The sequence below is a fragment of the Pelophylax lessonae genome, assembly GCF_965119305.1.
Source record: "Pelophylax lessonae genome assembly, chromosome: 5".
Classification (NCBI taxonomy): domain Eukaryota; kingdom Metazoa; phylum Chordata; class Amphibia; order Anura; family Ranidae; genus Pelophylax; species Pelophylax lessonae.
This window is the reverse complement of record NC_138772.1, coordinates 190,604,452-190,620,873: the sequence shown is the minus strand read 5'-3', so window position 1 is coordinate 190,620,873 and position 16,422 is coordinate 190,604,452.

Genomic DNA, 16,422 nt, shown 5'->3' with positions numbered 1-16,422 from the left:
GAAATGGCCGAGGGGCTAAAACGCTCTAAGAATTGTCATATGCCAGTGGTGTGGTCTAGCTCAGAGGGTACATCAGGTCCGGTGGGGCGAAGGTTATACAATTCTCGGTAATACGTTTCAAATCGGCGTGCAATCTCCTAGTTTCGCGAGAGTAACCTGTCGTCGTGGCTTCACAGTTGGTGTATTTGGTTTGGGGTTTGGGCAGGCTGCACCGCATGGGCCAGCAGGCGTCCACTTTTATTCCCCTGTTCATAGAACAGTCTTTGACTGAGTAGGAGTCTCTGCATGGTGCGTTTGCCCAGTTTTTCTAGGAGCGTGGTGCGGATCCGGATAAGGTCCAAGAGGGTCTCTGCTGCTAAGGAACGCTTATGGGATGCTTCAAGGTGTCTAAGTTGGGCTACAAGGGTGTCAACTCGTTTCTGTCGTTCCCGCTTCCCGCGTGTGGCCATTTCAATGAAGGGACCCCCGGATAACACATTTATGTGCCTCCTATATAGTGATGGGATTTTCCCGGAAGAAGTTGGAGAGGTCGGTCCCCAACTTCTTCACGTCCACTGGGTCTTTTAAGAGGGAAGGATTCAACCTCCATGTTTTGGACTAAGCCAATCTCTCTGAGAAGCGGAGGGTAAGGGTGATCGAGCAGTGATCCGATAGGAACATAGGCTCAATGGTAGCTTTCGTGAGGGAAACTAGGCCTCTCTGTGATAGAAAGAGGCAGTCTATTCTAGAGTACCTGTTGTGGGGGGTGGGACAAAAACGTGCAATCCCTATCTCTAGGGTGAAGGGTCCGCCATGTATCGTGCAGAGTCATGGAGCGTAATATGAGTGTTTTTCTATTACTTCAGCAATAAATCAGCTTGTAAAACGCTCATCTCTAAAGTCTCAAAGCACCCAGCAAGCAAAATCCTATTCATTTCAATGGCCCTTGTTTACATATGAGCATTTGTCACCTGAAGCAAAACGGCTTAAGCTCAAAAAAGTACATGAGCTTCTTTTTTTGGCAGATTACAAGCGTTTTTGTTAGATGTCAATGCCTGACTTCAAACGCCTGAAAAAAACACCTGAAAAACGCCTGAAAAAACACCCGAAAAAAGCCCAAAAAAAACCACCTGAAAATACGCCTGAAAAAAGCCCAAAAAAAAAACTTAAAACAATATGCTCAAGTGTGAATGGAGCCTTATAGTAGTGTGTAATGTCCTCATTTATGAAAAAATATAAATAAAAACCAAATAATAACAAATACAGAATAAAAAAAATGTTTGTGGAAAAGAAAATAGAAGGTCAAAAAAGTCTTAGTGCAAAAAAAAAAAAAAAAATTGGTTGAAGTGGGAACCAAAAGTTTGACTTGAAACTCGTTGTGTTATATCCCATTCCAAATTTCCATTCTGTTGTATTGGGCACCACTCCAGTGACAAGTAAAAAGTATACAAGGCGACTGGCACAACGTATTATTCAACATCTGAAGGTGGGAGCAAAAATGTGTCTGTTTAGCAGTAAATGCATGTTAGGAAGTGTGAAGTTAGGAAAGCCAACCAGCTGTCAGTACTGCAGGACATACAATTCTCCAAGTGTGTTACATAAGCTGGGCCCCAAGAATAATAAAAACACAAGAAAGGCAGTTGATTTTAATTGAATATGGGAAGAGAACAGATTATTCAGAATGACTGCAAAACCAATAGATTCCAAAGAAAATATCACATTCGTAATTAGGGAAAAATAATTATCTCAGATAAATATTGTTTTCCAGAGAACATCTATTTGCATAGAATTTTTTCTTAAAAAAAAAAAAAAATCATATTTGTATTATTTTGATAGACAAAACTGTTTAAGGGTATTTGATTAAAGTAAACTCTAACTGGATGACATTTTGGGGTTGATTTACTAAAACTGGAGAGTGCAAAATCTGGTGCAGCTCTGCATGGTAGCAAATCCGCTTCTAACTTCAGCTTGTTCATTTAAAGTGGATGTAAATCCTCACATATACCCAGTGAAGTGAACAGCCTCAGATGATACACAGAGATGAAACAAATCACCCTACATAAGATTTACATGTATATCTGCTGTCTCCAGCTTGCTATATTCTTTAGAAAGTATACATCCTGTTAGAATTTGTTCTTCCTACTTAAGCTATAGGAGTGGAGTCCTGGCATACACTGTGTGACAGCTGATTGGAGGAAAGGCACACCCCCCCCACTCCACATAGTTAGAGGAAGGAAGGAATGTGCAGAGCTGTGCTGTGAATAGACCAGCTCTTTGTTAATTTATTTATAGCACCTATCCCAGACACAAATTTTCAGCTGCTTTTGTTTCCAGTGTCGGAGAACTTGTCAGATGTTATAATGCTAATAACAGAAGAACGGAGCAGCAGAAAATTACGGGACTTAGTGCTTTAGAGAGATGTATGTATGTACAGTATGTACCCAGGCCAAATTTCCTGAATCGGGTTTACATCCACTTTAAGCTCTGAAAAAAATACTGGAAGCTGATTGGTTTCTATGCAGAGCTTCACTAGATTTAGCAGTTTTAGTAAATCAACCCCTTTGTTTCCTATAGTGCTGTGTATTATTAAACAATTGTTCTGTTTTTATTTTATAAAAAATACAGTTTTCATCTTTTGTCATCCTTTTTTTTTTCTTAGTGCTGCTGATCTCCTACTGCATATTTTCAGTCATTTCACATCTACATTAATGCACTCTGACTGTGTTGCACTTCTTAGTGCATGTGACAGTGTGACAATGCAGGATGCAATAGCAAGATAGGGACAGATAATTTTACCCCATTTCAGGAAGGGCATGTGTGCTGTGGCTGCGTGCGGGTGTGACATCATCGCGGCTCAACCATTCAAGCGGCCGCAGCCCGCAAATTTGAAAGGAAGCATGGGTGAAGATGGAAGCCTCTGCAGTGGCGAGAGCTTGAGGGCTTTGTTTCAAGGTAAGTCTTTTATAATGTGCTAGTATGCAGTGAATACTAGCAGATTAGGATTTGCTTAGCAGGAGGAAACTTTTTTTTTTTTTTAAGAGTTTACTTCCGTTTTGAAGAATCACCTACAAAAATGGAACAGTCTTCAATTCTCATGGATTGGCAAAATACATTCAATAAAATAACTATCTAGCCCAAGTTAGCCCATTACTATGTAACATTTCCAATTAGGATTTGTCTTAAGGGCATTAAAACCCTACAACATACTTTGCTATATTTTATATAGTAATAGGCATAGGGTAGATATACAAGTGCTTTTTGCATCAAAATCACAGGGGTGTCTGGGCTTACCAGATATCCTTTTTCACACAGGCTTCAGGTTGTATAAGAGCAATGTAAAGTGGGGTACTAGAGAAGCCGGGTGGAAGCTTGGTCCTTGAATGAATATGGTGACTCTCCCCAAAGAGTCAGGGGCAGGACCACTCAGTACTTTTCAGACAGGAACTGAATTCACTTTCGGCTAAAAGGTCCTCTATCTCTGGAAGCTGTATATACTTCTTGTCTCCTGGAGTCTGCCACATCCATGTTTTCTATGAAAAGTGGCAAGCACCTATCTGTACACATCACTCCACTATTGCCAAGTATCTGACCTTGTGGTAAAATATTAGTTGACCCTGTTAGTGGGGGTCCTGATATACCTCTGTAGGTTAGAGGGATGATACAAATAAAATCCAGATTTAATGGAATCTCATGCTATCCCATCACTTCAGTCTCATTTCTACTTATATTCCTTACCGTCAGTTGACAAGGGGCCTAGTTTTTCTGACATGAGTGCAAACTTCCCTTTCTCCTCCTTTTCTTTCTGTAGCACCCTCTAGTGTGCAACTGGTGTATGTAATTTTCATTTTGTTGGCAGGTCTGGCACCTCCCACTGGTTCTAGAAGCTTAGAGAAGCTTCTGGATGTTAGTGGGTGGAGTGTAGGAGGTCCTGATCTGCATACTTGAGGGAATCTAGCCAATTCCCAGGGAGAAGGCAATGACAGGGTACCTGGATCAGCCCTTAAATATGGTGGAGCCTGAGTGTCAGGAGAGTCGGGTGGATGGAGTGCTGAGGTTGCTGTTGTGAGGCCTGGAAGAGGACCCCGGGCTGGGGGCTCAGCCTCCAGGCAGGAGCTGAGGAAAAGAAGGAGAGGAAGCCTAAGAGAGGGATTTTCGTTACCTTTGATTCTTGTGCGGAAGACATCCTGACTGGCATTAGATGATCTGGACAACAGGGGGCCTGAACAGATGAACAGAAGTCTTGCCCAGTGCAGCAGGAATCAAGGAACAGTGTGAGTACTTCAGGACACCCAGGGGCATACAAGGGAGAAGACTGCCAGACCTAGCATACTTTCCAGGGAGAGCATTGTGCTAAATCCCAACTGATCTGGTAAATGTAGCCATTTCATTTATCTATCAAACATTTATGATTATCAAACTTTTATTTATGATTAAGCAGATATATTGGGTGTATATGTTGTTAGAAGTCATATTGTGTAACAGCTGTTGCATTCAAATGCCAGTTACACCTCCAGCTGTGAAGATTGCTATCTCTGCCTTTTCCTGGAATGGACATTGGAAGTGACAAGCCTATGTGAACAACTATTCCGCATTTCGATCAGTTTCACCAGATTTGACTTCAAAGAAATTTTAGATAGTTGCCACCCACTTCAGACCATATAAATTGTATTAAGATGTCCTAGCCAATTCGAGAGAAATTCTTTTGAAATCAACAGGATGTATTCTGCTACTCTCCAAACATGTATTTTCATCTACTGTACATGCTTGTATAATAAATACATCTATTTTTCAATCTGGCTTCAACAGTCAAAATGTTACTGAAACCCATTAGTTTTTGGATTCCCCTACAAGTGGCCTTTCCTTAGCCTGAAGGGACGCTCTGCACACATCGCTAAAACACAGAACAGGACAACACAACTTGGGAATTCACTTCTGCTGGTAAAGGTAAGGTAACTTTCTGCTTACTGTGATTTCCCCTTGTGCTCTGCTTATTTCTGTAAGTCGATATGGTGGAAAAAGTACCCTTTCCAAGAACCTTGACTGTTGATTTTTTTTTATTTTTACTTTCCATACTATCTGTCACTTATTACTGTCCTTTGCATGAGTGTGTTCTGCTGAATGACTTGCCCTATCTCAGGCGCAACAAGTGGCCAGGTCAGGGATCGGGTCTTCAGACTCAAGGTATCATTCCTAAGGTGTGATTTATAAGGTACTACTGTATGTTTGGTGGGACCCTGATTTATTGCCGAGAGTGACAGGCTGCTTAAAAAACAGCACTGCTTGAAACCTTATTACCAGTTTTGAATGAAAAACCTGTCTTCTTTTTCTCTTCTGCGTGGCTCTCCATGAAGTCACACCCTTAGCAGAAGAAATGTCTCTTCTATTCTCCTGCAGCAGTGTCTTTAACCACTTTACCACTAGAGCATTTTCCTGTCTTACGTCTGGGCCACTTTTTGCGCTGTGCGACTTTAACTGACAATTGCGCGGTCGTGCGACACCGTACCCAAACGAAATTGACGTCCTTTTTTTCCCACAAACAGAGCTTTCTTTTGGTGGTATTTGATCACCTGTGTGATTTTTATTTTTTGCGCTATAAACAAAAAAAGAGCGTTTATTTTGAAAAAATAACAATATTTTTCACTTTTTTTTATATGAAATTCCCCCCAAAAAAGATGTAAAAACCAATTTTTTTTTAAATTTTTGGCCAATTTGTTTTCTGCTACCTATGTTTGGTAAAAAAAATCACAATAAGCGTATTTTGATTGGTTTGCGCAAAAGTTATTGCGTTTACTAACAAAGGGAAATATTTCTGTCATTTTTGGTGTTTTTTTTTTTAACGAGTAATGGCGGCGATCTGCGATTTTTTTGCGGGACTGCGACATTGCGGCAGACAGATCGGACCCTTGACTGACATTTTTGACACTTTTGGGGGTACCAGTGACATTACTACAGTAATCAGTGCTATATATATGCACTGTTACTGTAAAAATGACACTGGCAGGGAAGGGGTTAACTTTATTGGAGAGGGAGGGGTTAATGTATGCCTGGTGCTTACTGACGTGTGGGGGGGGAGGTGACTGTGTGAGATAGGGACAGATCGGATGTCCAGCTATGCTGCACACTCCTATCTGTCACTCCCTGTCACTGAGGCGATCCGCCCGCTTGTGTTTACACAGGCGGGCGGATCTCCACACTAGATCCCCGACGATCAGGGCAGAGCAGCGGCGATCGCCGCTGCTCCTCCCCTGGCCCGACTCCCGCTGTGAATGAAAACACCGCCTACAGGGGAGGAGTCTGGCGACGTAGGTCTACGTCGTCAGACGGGAACGAGCCACTTTGCCGCAGTACTATTCCAGTACTCAGCGGTAAAGTGGTTAAACTGACGTGAAAGACTTTTTAGGAAAGCGGAACTGTCAGATTCTTTACTCTCTCACAGATTCTATAATCTTCTCCTATTGATATTTTTGGTTAATGTGCCCCATTGTATTGATCTTTTTATGTGCTGCCATGTATCTTGCATATAAGTGGACTGTCTCTATTATTTTTTTTTTTACATTTTTAATTGCTGAGTTTCCTTACGCCCCTTCCTTTCCTTGGTCTGTGTGACTGAGGTGTTTGTGTGTCTAGATTGGTTTGTGTGGCTGAGTTGTCAGTTCTTGCTATTATTAAGTAAATTGTGTCTGTGTGACCGTGGGGGCTTAATAATAATAGAATAATTTTTGAGGAAGTCTCACCACGGTGTGAGATGGGAAATTGTACCACTGTGTACACCCCAACTGGGAATCTGTGTGATCCCACCAGGAGTTCCTCCTGGAGTGTCAAAGATTATATGATAAATGCCTTTGGATTAGGAGTGGCTTAGTCCCTCAAGCAATGGAACTAAGACACACAGGGGTTTTGTACCCCTAGAAGGGAAATTTGACCTTAAGCTCTGGAAAGAATGTAAAAATAAAATACTACCAAGATACTTTCAAATCTAAGGCAAAGAAACAAATGTGAGTGAAATAAGTGAACAAAAAATGTTAAAAAGGGAAATCCAAGAGACCTATTGTCCTGTATATGAATATGAAGCTGATAATAACATTGCTGAGATAACTATAAGAAGATTATACCCTGAACTACCACCCAGCCCACTTATAATGACCTAAGTAGAGGCATGGATTAGACCCTATTGTATACCAGAAAAAAAAGAGAGGAAAGATGAGACGTATATTGAACTAGGTACAGTCCAGAAAAAGAGAAAGTGCAGCTTTATTAGAGAAATTAACTAATATTTTTGTCTACAGGTTTTAGCTAGCTAATTGTGAGAGTATGCTGTCATGTAGAGGTGTGTGAGATCCATAGATTGTTATGTTGTGTTAGTTGTATTAATGTGCTTAAAGTGCAGTATCAGCAAAACGTTTGATAACACCGATTGTTTTCTCTGCTTATCCTGGGGTAAGTTTATGCTCAAGAGGTACCACCATCTACATATGTGAGCCTTGTTCCATTGTGAAAAGTATGCATCCCATATGCTTTATGAGCTGGAGCCACTATTAAGGAAGTTATACACTTATTTGTGTTCCCAAGTCTGCCCTCCATCAATATCTGGTAAGAGTCCCCACAATAGCACCGGGTGATACCAGACACGGCTTGTCACAAGAGTGGGAATATTGATTATTACACGCTTTATTCCAATTGCATCTGGTAAGGGGCCATTTTATCCCCTGGCTTTACGAGTCACATGGTGCTGGTTTGCTATTTCAGATTACGACACTGGAAGATGAGACTTTGAATCATCAGTTCACTTCTTTCAGAGACTCGCTGTTTTTTGAGCACAGTCACTTATTTTATTTCTGATTGACCCTGTGGTCAAAGTCTAGTTGCACCATTTATACCACAACCTTTTATTGAGTCCTTGATGGTTTATTTATCATAACACTATCACTCTAGCACTGTTTACACTGTGTTGTAACAATTTATTATTTTACATTATTTATGCATTCTTATGTATTAAGTCTTTGTTGAGCGCACTACTTTTTATCTTCAACTATAGACTTAAAATTGTAAAATTGTGTGCAACATGTTGTCATTTTCCAATTTAGGAATGTGGTGAATTTAATATGGAAAAAAAACTGTACATTTTTTTATTTGCCTTTACTGAAAAAAGTAAATATAAGAAAACGTGTAGAGGAAACCCCAAAACTCATGGGTTTCAGTAATATTTTGACTGTTGAAGTCAGATTGAAAAATATATTTATTTTACAAACATGTAGGTAGAAATACATGTTTGGAGAGCAACACAGTCACATTACATAATGTTGGTTTCAGAACAATTGCTCTACCTGGCTAAAGACTTGTAATACAATGTATATGTTTTACAAAGAGTGGGGCCTAACTATTTAAAGTTTCTTTGAAGTCACATCTTGATTGAAATGTGGAATCGTTTTTCACATAGGCTTGTTACTTCCAGTAGTTGTTTAATTGAACAGTTCTTCAAAGGCCTACATAGCAATCTATACAGCTGGAGGTGTAAATGGCATTTGAACACAACATTTGTTATACAATATGACTTCTAACAACATATACATCCAATATATCTGCTAAATCATGAATACATGTTTGATATTCATAAATAAATGTTTGATAAATAAAATGGCTGGTCCCTTTTCTCCTTCAATTCCTCCTCTTGGCAATATACTTGCCACCAGAAAAAAACTGTCCCTTCCTACATTGGAGTTCTGGAAACATATCACTGCTATGTCAAGCAATCCACACATTAGCTGTGGTGAACAGTTGGGCTTCTGACCATTGACAGTGTAGCGGTTTCCGCTCTGCTGTCCCGGTGTGGTGGTCCCACATCACATTTACTTTTGGTAACTGTTAAAGCCACATATGGCTACCCAGATGTGGATCCTGGAGGTGTTGATATGAGGAAGAAGGAACAAACTAGGTCGCATAACACATACAAAATCTAAAATAACATGTATTTTGAAGAAAGGCAGATAAAATTACAATTCCTCTCAATCCCCTCTAACTTTCCTGACATCTGCCTCTAACTGCCTAATCTTAGTTTAACTATTTATTTTCTATTTCATATTTCTCCTGATTTATGTATGCCATTTACTTCTGCAGAAAAATCTAATTTTGCTTTGTCAAGGCTAAAAAATACAAAATATAAAAAAAATAAATAAATTTGACAAAAAAATATAAAAAAATGACGAGTTGGTCTAACAGTGTATGAACGCCAAGTCTTTTGTTGACTCCTCCTTTGACAGCTAGTCCTCCATGATGCTCCACTGCAATACCTAAGAACTCATACAATGTTCATACATAATATTCCCCTTTTCAGGACCATTGCAGTCCACATAACAAGAAACTTCCGGTAGGTGTGCAGATCTTTTTGCAATTATAGCAAACTGAGCTTTAACTTTTCCACACAGCTGACATGACAAGTATCAAAGTTCTTCAGATATTAAAAAGCTTTTGAAAGCACTCTTCTCCATTAATGCTGTTTTGTGGTGATGTCATAAAGCGCAGGAGTGAGGGAGGATATTTGTGAAGATGGCGTCACTCGGATTGTTAGTCCAACATTAGATTATTAACATAAATCCCATAAAGCCATTGAGTTTTTTTTATTTCTGCTGAAGTAAATCTATATTATAGAGGTAATAAGACCTAGAAGAAAATAAAATAAAAACGTCTTCATACAAGAAGAAACCATTCTCATTTCATATAATGTGTTATTCAACCATCATCCACACTAAACTGTTTACACTATCCTGAATTAAATGAAACATTTATCATGAACAATAGGCTGTCTCAAAGGGGCCCTATCATGTATGGCTGGGATCAGCAACCCTACAGTTGACCAGAAACATGTAAGTACAGAGACAAGAGACTTGGAGAGCACAGAATACAGGATTTACAAGAATGGCAGGACTATAGTGCAGCACTGGGTTTCTGGTACAGGCAGGCAGGAAGCTAAATGCTAGTAAGAACCACTTGCAGCACTGGGGTTAAGGGTTCACTGGAATGCAGGTACACAAAATACAGTTGATGTATACAAGCATTTTAAGACAGGAAGGATACCTAATGGCACTATATGGGGAGAGCACAGCATGTCCGCACATGCAACAATGGTGAGGGCCCTTGGAAGGGCTGAGGCACAAAGTCTAAGGAACTGCCTTGTTTTCTCCAAAGGTGGAAATGGGTTGAGCTGCAGACAGTTCCCAGTTTGCGGCTCTCTTACTCACCTAAGCAGGCAGCTACCTAGAACTAAGGGCCAATAGACAAATGAGAATCCCTTGCTTGGCTAAGGTGCTGGAATCACTGAACAGTAGGGAGTAAAATTCAAGCTGGCAAGTGTGCGCATGAATACACAAAGACACACAAGACAACTAGAAGAGAGTAGTCATGCAAACAGAAATATATAAGAGCTGGTACAGTTGCACGGTGACACTGAACAGGAAACGGGCTTGAAATACACTTGGAGACACAAAGGCTTGACTACTAGGAACATTAATATGCAAAGCCTGGGTCAATGAGCCACATCAGAATGAAAAGAGATGGCCTGGCTGGCCATATAGCTAATTGAATTAACAACAGGAGGTTTACCTAGTCTTAAACACAAGTCTTGTGAGATAACAGGCAACAGCAGAAACCTAAAGGTTAAAGCAATGGATCTACATGTACCAGCATACCTGCTGATCTTTGGGAATCGAGAAGACAGATTTGTAGCAAAGCTGATGATCTGTGACATAGGCCTAACTCAAAATCCGAGCAATACCAAAGTAATCTTAACAATCAATGTAGTAACACAACATACATTCATTATATTTCTTAGCATACAATAGGTGTGAAAATAGAGCAACAATTGTTCATTTCAATTTCTAATCTTCTTCCATCTCACAATAATATAAAAACTATATAATACAGGAGCTACTGAATTATATGGAGCATATAAACTCTTTAATGCCAGAGCTCATACATGTAAGATTAGAAGAACACAATAAAAGATCTACCACCAAATAAATAGGCAACTAGAAACTGCTACAGGCAGTACAGACTCAAATGACTGCACCAATATTAGCTAATAGGGGGTGAAACCCATAAGCATATACATATGAAAACAGTCCAATAAACTGGAAGAAAACAATTTGGAACAATAAATACATTGGTGAATTGTCTTTGAAGGTTGTCACCTGCTTTTGTTCTGAAAGTTTTAAAGAAATCATACCAGGGCATAGAACTAATCTGAGGAATAAGCGTCAACAATTAAGTATCAAAACATTATGTTTTCCTCCTAAAAATAAACCAAAAGTTAGAGGTATTTAGCATACAGTAAGCATTTTGAACATTTTCTTTCTTAGATGTTTTAAAAATGCATTTTTCTAATATCTTGTCCAGACTCAAAACAAATAGTCCAGTGATACAAATGTTGACAGATGGTGACAATTCAAAAGTGACTTGATAATTCCCTCCACCTGTGAGAATTCCTCCTTACCGGACGGATTAAAGTAAGTGCTCCTCTTTGCAAATAAAACACACAGTCACTGTGCTCAAACCAAGACGATTCGTGCTCACCACCGTGCATGCATATTAGCCTGCTTGGCCTCTTACCAGACGGGTATGATTAAAGCACTCTGCTACAGATTCCTGGAAGGCAATAGCTCTCTCTCCAGATGATCAGGCAACCATTAGGTATGACTCAACAGAAAGATCGTGTTCCTCCAGCAAAACATGTAAAAGAATGACCGCTAATAGTGTATTACCCTTATAACTTCGTTTATTAAAGGAAAGATACACTTACATGTAAGCTGACAGTACTCGCAAATAAATGTGAAGGAGCGGTGAGGAATTTCAAATGAGCCCGGGTCCAGCTGCAGCTCAGATCCCGAGCGACGTTGTGACGGCACGCCTCCTGTCTAACGCGTTTCCACCGATTGGTTATCTTCAGAGATAGCCTCCTATCTCCAATGCAGTTAATTAAATTAATAAAAAGAAGTAAAGTGAAATGTTAAAGGATTAGTGATATGTAATATAGCCATTTCACAAATGTCGTGTAAAGTATGAAAATCAGGGGTTCTGTCTCATAGTTTAAAGCTCACCTAGAACGCTGAACCCCCCCCCCCTTCTTTCACACAGGTTAATTGCAAGGCTTGTGAGTGTGAACAGCTATATTGTCATGCAAATTGACTGAGCTGAGTGAGCTTTAAAAGAAAAGTAAAATACGCCTTAATAGTGTAAATATATGTGTATTAACTGTAATCTTTGTTTTTGTAGAAGAAACTGTTTTTGAAGAGTTTTCCAATGTGTTCAGTATGGCAAAGTATAACTTTCTCGTGGACAAATGGGAACTTACTAAAATGTTTATTTTGAGCTGCTCATTTTTACCCATGGTGAACAATAAGAATCTTTTTATATTAATGGTATATCAAAAATAAAATTCACGTGGTAATAAATAATTTGACGTCAACAATTTTTGGAATTAGAAAAGCGCACTGTTAAAACATCTAAGAAAGAAAATGTTCAGAATGCTTACTGTATGCTAAATACCTCTAACTTTTGGTTTATTTTTAGGAGGAAAATATAATGTTTTGTTACTAAATTTTTTTGATGCTTATTCCGCAGATTAGTTCTATGCCCTGGTTTGATTTTTTTTAAGACTTTCAGAACAAAAGCAGATCACAGCCTTCAAAGACAATTTACCAATGGAAGTATTGTTCCAAATTGTCTTCTTCTGTTTTATTAGACTGTTTTCATAGTTAAATATTTATGGGTTTCACCCCCATTAGCTAATATTGGTGCAGTCATTTGAGTCTGTACTGCCTGTAGCAGTTTCTAGTTGCCAATTTATTGGGTGCTAGATCTTTGCTGTGTTCTTCTAATCCAGTGGTTCTCAACTCAACTAACAGGCCAGGTTTGCAAGAAAACTGAAATACATCACAGGTGATATAATTTGCTGCTCAGTGATTGCAGTATTCTAGTCTGCATCTCCCCAGGGTAGTACTTGAAATCTGGCATGTTAGTGGGTCCCGAGGACAGGAGTTGAGAACCACTGTTCTAATCTGACATGTATGAGCTCTGACATTAATGAGTTTCTATGTCCCAGATAATTAAGCTCCTGTCCTATATAGTTTTATATGATTGTGAGATGGAAGATTTATTAAGATTGTATTGAATAATTGTTGCTTTATTTTCACACCTATAGTATGCTATTAAATAAAATGAATGTTACTACATTGATTGTTAAAGTGGAACTGCACTGTATCTGAGCACCACAAACCAAAAATGCTGTTTAATTGATTTTTTAATATTTAAAGCAAACTCCCCTATGCATCCATATCTCCATGCTTTATTTGGTTGAGAAATAATTTTGAAAAACACTCCCTGGTATTTCTGGCAGTGGCAATCTTGAGTAAGGGCAGATGATTCATGTATTATTTACTTCCTGGAATCCATTTGCCCTTAGCTCAGGGATAGGCTGAGCTTAGAACCCTCCCTCCCCTCCTTAAGACTGCTGGGATGTATGACATAATTTGCCTAGGCATAGAAACCAGGACGTAACTAAAGAATTGTAAAAAAAAAAAAAGTTTAAAACATGTAAATATAATATATTTCATATCTATTTACTAAGGCTAGCAACATAAGGATTAAAAATATTTGATTGAGAGAGTGAAGTTTCGCTTTAAGATTACTTTGGTATTGCTAAGATTTTAAACGAGGCCTATAGCTATGCTACAGATCTGTCTCCTCTATTCCCAAAGATCAGCAGGTATGCTGGTACATGAAGTTCCATTGCTTTAACTTATAAGCTTCTGCTGTTACCTGTTGTCCCACAAGACTTTTTTTTTAAGACAAGTTAAAACCTCCTGTTGTTACATCAGTTAGCTACATGGACAGCCAGGCCATCTCTTTTCATCCTAACGTGGCTCATTGCCCCAGGTGTGGCATATTAATGTTCCTAGTAGTCAAGCCTTTGTGTCTCCAAGTGTATTTCAAGCCTGTTTCCTCTTCGGTGTCACTGTGGAACTGTACCTGCTCTTACAGATTCCTGTTTGGCTGTTTGCATGGTTACTAACTTCTAGCTGTCTTGTGTGTTTTTGTGTATCTGTCCCCAGTGTCTGTGTGTTTCCGTGCACACCTGTCAGCTTGAATCTTACCCAATACTGTTCAGTGATTCCAGCACCTCAGTGCTGCAAGGGATTCTCATTTGTCTATTGGCCCTTAGTTCTAGGTAGCTGCCTGCTTGGGTGAGTAAGAGGGCCGCAAACTGGGAACTGTCTGCAGCTCAAGCCATCTCTACTAGAGTTGAGCGGACACCTGGATGTCCGTGTTCGGCGGGTTCGGCTGAACTTTAAAAAAAAGTCCGGGTCCGTGTCCCGGACTTTTGCCGAACTTTTCCCGAACACCGAACCCCATTGAAGTCAATGGGGACCCGAACTTTCAGGCACTAAAATGGCTCTAAAACACCAAAGGAAAGGGCTAGAGTGCTGCAAATGGCAGCAAAACGTAATTAAGAGCATGGCAAGTGCTCTGCAATCAAATGTGGATAGGGAAATAACTTAAAACAACAAAAAAAAACAGAAAAATAAAACAATGTTCTTCATCTCTGAAGGACGAGGCCCATATGGAGTAGGAGGGAGGTTGAGGTGGTGGTGGATGTGGCGGTGTCATAGGCGTGCGCACAGGGTGTGCCGGGTGTGCCTGGGCACACCCTAATCACCTAGGGCACATAGCATTATCACTCTGTTTGCCAGTGAAGAGATGGGAAAGATCTCCCTCGGACCTGCTCTGCTCTATTTCTCTTTGCCAGCAGGGAGAGTAATGTATCGGGGCCATGTACATGTAGGCAAACACATGCATGTGTATTTCAACTTTGGGGTGCACACCCTAATGCAATAGGCTGCACACACCTATGGGCGGTGTAGGTGGAAGCAGCGGTGGAGGAGGACCAGGGCCGGATTAGGAGCATCATGGGCTTGGTGCTGAGGATTTTGAAGGGCCTTAAGGGCCGTGCCTTGGCATGCACCCAGAGGAGGAATGGTGCAGCCATGCATGCCTAATTCAACATGGGATGCTGTCTCTGAAGCCCATAAACACATCCATGCATCGGCAACTGTCCCTCCTTGTCCGGCCTTCGTGCTGTGTGGGGAGGTTCTGAGGGAGCTGCCTGGGGAAGCAAGCATAGAACCAGACTTCTGTGTTTACAAGTGACAGAAGAGCGGTAACAGTGAATATGGCCAACCCGGGGCCTATATAAAAGGTAGGGGCCTGGAGCTGCAGCTCCAATAGCCCCTACGTTAATCTGGCCCTGAGGAGGAGGACGAGGTAGCCAACACTGCTTCTTTTCACAAATTTTAAATGAGGGTACACCCCAAAAGAGTGAGAAAGAGCAAAAATGGAACAATGGGTGGGTAAGGTCGGTATCCATCGCTATTCTGCACAAGGTACGGAAAAGTCCCGTGGGATCCATGCCTGGTTCATTTTAATGAACATGAGCTTGTCCACATTGTCTCTGGAGAGGCGGCTGCGCTTGTCTGTTATAACGCCCCCAGCCGTGCTAAATACACGTTCAGATAATACACTGGCTGCAGGGCACGCCAGCACCTCCGAGGCGTAAAGGGCAAGCTCAGGCCATGTGCCCAATTTGGAGACCCAGAAGTTGAAGGGGGCAGACCCGTCATTCACTACATGTAGGCGTGTGCACACATACTGCTCCACCATGTTGGTAAAATGCTGCCTCCTGTTAAGACGTTCCATCTGAGCTGCTGGTGCTGCTGTTTGTTGTGGTGTGCTGACAAAGCTTTTCCACATTTCGGCCATGCTAACCCTGCCTTCTGAGGTGCTGGCGGTGCCCTGGTTGCGTTGGCGACCTCTTCCTCCTCCATGTGCTTCCACTGTGGCCCCGCTGTCAGGTGGGAATGCCAGCAGCATCGCGTCTACCAGCGTGCGCTTGTACTCGCGCATCTTGCGATCGCGCTCCAGTGAGTGAATTAAGGACGGTACGTTGTCCTTGTAATGGGGATCGAGCAGCGTGGCCACCCAGTAATCAGCACAAGTTAGAATGTGGGCAACTCGGCGGTCGTTGTGGAGACACTGCAGCATGTAATCGCTCATGTGTGCCAGGCTGCCCAGAGGCAACGAAAGGCTGTCCTCTGTGGGAGGTGTATCGTCCGTGTCCTCTGTATCCCCCCAGCCACGCACCAGTGATGGCCATGAGCTGGCCTGGGTGCCACCCTGCTGTGAACATGGTTCCATCTCCTCCTCCAGCTCCTCCTCCTCATCCTCCTCATCCTCCAGAACTGTGCCCCTGCTGGACAATTGTGTCCCTGGCGTTTGTGTGTGCAGGAACCCACCCTCGGAGCCCCTTGCGAATGACTGCCCTGAAAGCCTTGGAAATGTTACCTCTTCATCCTCCTCCTCCTCCTCATCCTGTGCCACATCCTCTTCCATCATCGC